General features: G+C 34.2%; 1 long non-coding RNA gene across 1 annotated transcript; it reads right to left on the minus strand.

Annotated features, from left to right (window-relative positions):
• Positions 1-3,032: 3,032 nt before the first annotated feature.
• On the minus strand, positions 3,033-3,800 carry LOC145156873 (uncharacterized). The gene is made up of 2 exons (XR_013736954.1): positions 3,606-3,800; positions 3,033-3,446 (listed from the first exon to the last, which is right to left on the minus strand). It is a non-coding gene; the product is annotated as an uncharacterized LOC145156873 (long non-coding RNA).
• Between the last annotated feature and the right edge of the window lie 875 nt (positions 3,801-4,675).

The following is a 4,675-nucleotide window of genomic DNA, read 5'->3' on the forward strand; positions in this document are numbered from 1 at the left end:
TTTCTTTTTATTATGCCATTGTATTTCTATTTTTTTCTAGTTATTGAATTGAACTTTAAAATTGTTTTCTACTCGAACTGTACTTTGAAAAATATACATATTATAGCAATAAGAGCATCCACAATACATTGTTTAAATTAAACTCGGGACATCCAAAATAAGATAAGTTCTATCACATTATTTTGTTTAAAATTTAATATTACAATGTCTAAAGAATAAAATACCTAAAAATGCATCATTAAGAATTACGATCCTAAAAGAAATGATATTGGAAATTATATTGGGGTGGTGGAGTGGTAGGTAGTTCTTGGGGTAAGTGATGTTGATGTTCTCCTTGGATGATAGTAAAACTTTTTGCGTTATGGTGTTATGGTATCTCCATCCCCAAACCCAAAAATAGTGAAGTGATAGGTTCAGTTAACTTTTCAAAATGTGATTTAATTTAACAAACTATCTATGAACACCCATAATATTAATTGTCACAAAAATATATACCAGTTCATTTCGTTTCTGGAACTAAATGACAATTCGCATGGGTTAGTCGCCATTTAAATCTTACTTTTATGTCATTTTAGTATACGGTACTTTCGATTAGGTACAGTTTCATTCCGGTTTTGGTACTTTTCCTGAATCAAACCACTATTGTACTCTATACTTCCGATTTCTTACTTTTGCTAATCGATACTTTCAGTTCAGTTTTGCTACCGATCTCACCTCTAGTCGAAGCTGCTTCAACAGCCCGTAAAGAAGTTGTTGCCAAGAGGCTTCTGTTGACTTTTCAAAACCGCTTCAAAAAACGGTTATAATTTCCATATAAGGCTAAACGATATCATACAAAGGACACCGACGGTAAGCTGAGGTGGCTGCCTCTACCGACGGTGAACACCGGGCCGTGGTACTAAATTTACCGGCGGTATATTACCGCTGGTGGAAATCTACTTATCACTTTACCGATGGTGAAGAGGGATGATGTGCATGATAAGCTTGTACAACTAGCATCACATAAAATACATTACATTAATTTATTTTTTTTAATTAAAAAAAAGTTGGTTGGCAAGGGTGTTACCACACCGCACTCATAAGCAAAAAATGATAAGAATTGCAAAAGCTAACATGGCACCTACTTGGCATAATTTTTTTATAGGTAAAAATTGTAACATACCCTTTAGCCTAATTAGTAATAACTATTTAAAACCGTTTTTTGTCTACCTTATCTACTTTTAGATCCGGCAAAAAATGACCTAACCTGTGAATCCAATCCGAATCCAATCCAAAATTAGCGGATTGAGTTGTGATTTCAACTATTTAAGTTAAATTGGTCAACATGTCTAACCTATTTAACTAAATTGGTTGGGTTTGGTAAAAATTATCAACTTATTTTTAACACATCAACTCATTTTAAATTTATACATATTTAATTTAATATTTTCTAAATATAGTTATTTAAATTTATACGTGTTTTTAAAAATATGAAACCCTAATTCCCGTCTATCACCAACAACACACTAGAAACTCTCATTATGCCCTCGTCTTCGCCTCATACATGTTTGACATTTCTCCTTCACTACTTCTGATGTCATAAACAAGTCAACCTGCTAACACCTCATTTATTTAACAGGTTGAAGTTGAGGTTGAGTTGAAAATATAAACTCATTTAAATAAACAGATTGAGTTGAGTTGAGTTCAACATAATTAATAAATAGGTTGAACCTGAACCCAAGCCAATCCACTTATTGTCAACTCTATATACTTTGTGGGTGTAAATAAAAATCAGACTTCAGATTTTGGTTTTACAAAAATTTAAAACAGTTCTCATATTCACCATATCTTTACTTTCGATTATTTCTGCCAATATGGAAAATGATTTTGATTGAATATCATAGATTTATTTTCACGATACTCAAACAGTATAGAAAAAATATTAATTAAAAAAATAAACATCCAAATTCTAATTCGATTTCATACCCTAAATTTCTAACACCTACGTACACCAGCTAGTTTTGTTTTTTCAAAGATGCTGTAGCCTGTATGTGCAGTTTCAAGCCGTGGGCCAAGGGGATGGCTACTAACTAATAAGCTTTCATTATCTTTTGGTAAAAGAATTTACCTGCCTCAACTTTCACAAGCCCACCACAAACAATAACCATATTAAATCCCATTATTAAATTCTCGACTATCAACTTATGTTAGTAACATACAAGATGTAATTCTTGTAATTTTAATTTTAGTTGTTTGGGATTTAGCTTCTGCTATTTTGGAGATTATCCATATTTAGTTGTATTTTTATAACATGTATAAAGAATTTTCAAAGGACGTCACTACAAGAAAATTTCGATTTAACTACAGAAAAATTCCGTAGCAAAAAGCTAAAATTTCGTAGCTAAACCTAAATAACTACGGAAGTTGCTACGGAATTTGCCAATGAGATTCCATAATAAGATTTCTTGTAGCAAAATGTTTAACTACGAAATTCTAGTTCCATAGCAATTTTGCTACGGCCGTTGCTACGACGTCTATCCGTAGCATTTCAACTACAACACACTTCCATCACAATTCCGTAACGATGAATTTTGTAGCAATTTTCGTATCTATTTTGTTCCGTAGCAAATTCCGTAACCATTTGGTCCATAGCAAATTTCATAGCTATTTGTTCGTAGCTATTCTTTCGGTAGCAAATTCCGTAGCCATTTGGTCCGTAGCAAATTTCATGAAATTAACTGAAATAGATCAAACCTTGAACACCATAATGATAGACGTAGAGGCCAGACCAATAAACATATTCATTCATGGAGGTAAGATTATAAACATTCATGTGAATCAAAATTTCAATCGGATCACCTCAAATGTAAGGTTTTCCAAAACTTGACATAAGCCTATCTGCATCTCTTTTGGCCCACGTAAAATCCTACTGACAGATGGATTTTTGTCACTATCATAACTCAAGTAATTGAAAAGCAATTCCTAAACTGAAAATCATATTGATTCAGAAGATCAATTCATCATAACTAAACTAATTGAAAAGTGAAAACTAATTCCCAAATCAAAATCATATTGATTCAGAAAATCGATTTGATTTTAAAAAATACGAAATAGACCAAATGATGTCTGACACAAATATAGACAAAAAGAAGTGCAGAGCAACACAAATGAGTTTCGGGTGGAGGAGGAAGGATTGGGAGTATGATACTTAAAAACAAACCGCACCTTCAACGCAAAGACGCCGACTGTGGACATATGTGTTCGTGTGTGTGTTTCACCTGCCATTTTGTGTGAAATAAATGAGCCTACCGAACGTCGATTTCTGGGATGTGTAGAGGACAGCGGAGATGACAGGAAGTGGTGGAGGCCGACGATTCTCAGAGAGGGGCGGTCATTGTTGAGGTTTCCGGCAGAGAGGACCTTCATCGTCCCTCTAGGTTTTCGTTCTGCCTCGTCTCCATGCACGACTAAGTAGAAAAGAGAAACAAATTTTCATTGGTAAAGTGGAATAGAAGATAGCGAAGAAGAATTCGGAGATGATTTGTTGGAAGAGCTGTGGAAACTCATAGTCTTCACACACCAACATGCCCTAAAACAAAATTAAAAAAGAAAGATGTTGAAGCTACCTTAAAGACTGTTCAAGATGTGCAACTTGAGATAAAACCCGACGACCGATTGTTGAAGGCGATCGATAGCAGTGGTTTGAAGTAGCGTATAATAGAGTACGCAAGTATGATGAAAGAGACAGAAGATGAATTTGAGAGAAACTGGTATTCATTAAAAATAAGGCGGTGTTCTTCTTAGGAAGATAGATAGAGTTAATCTGAAGAAGTGTTGCGCCAACGAAGAACAACAAACGCGTGTCCCCATTCACCCTGCCTAACAGCCCAACACGGACGGACGATAACGGAGAAAAAAGGAAAACAACGATTTAGGGAAAAAGGAAGGTCAAAATAGTTAACGGTAGTGAATGTAAACGATAAAAGATTGGTGGCTAATGTGGAAAGAGCAATTATTCTACTGTACATAACCACAATGCCCATTAATAAAGTATATGAATAGGTTATAGATATTTCTATATTTTGCTACGGAAACATATTCTATAGCTACTTGACTACGAAATATTCCGTAGTAAAATACCAACGGAATTTGATTTCGTAGTTATTTTGCAAATCTGAAAACAAGTTTTATACACAAATATCTACGATCAAGCTTTTCGTAACAAGTTACATAGTAGACTAGCTACAAAATTTTATTTTGTAATAAATTTCATAACAAAATAGCTACGGATTTCACTTCTGTGGCCATCTAGCTACATATTTTGATTGTGTAGCTAATGATGTAGCCAACCAGCTACATATATGGCTTTTGTAACAAGTTCCGTAACGAACTAGCTACAACCAACAACTCCGTAGTATATATCGTAGTAAAATAGCTACAAATTTGGATTTCGTAGCAACTTTCAGTAGTGATTCGGGATTTAGCTACGAAAATGCAACTTCGTAGCTATTTCCGTAGCAAAATAGCTACAAGTAGCCAATCCGCAGCATATTTCGTAGTAGAATAACTACAAATTTTGATTCCATAGTAACTTTTCGTAGCTATTCAAGATTTAGCTACGCAATTCAATTCCTTAGCCATTTCCGTAGCAAAATAGCTACGATAAGTCATTACGTAGCATATTTCGTAGTAGAAT

Source organism: Lactuca virosa, chromosome 2 (assembly GCF_052849685.1).
Source record: "Lactuca virosa cultivar CGN04683 chromosome 2, Lactuca_virosa_CGN04683_v6, whole genome shotgun sequence".
NCBI lineage: Eukaryota > Viridiplantae > Streptophyta > Magnoliopsida > Asterales > Asteraceae > Lactuca > Lactuca virosa.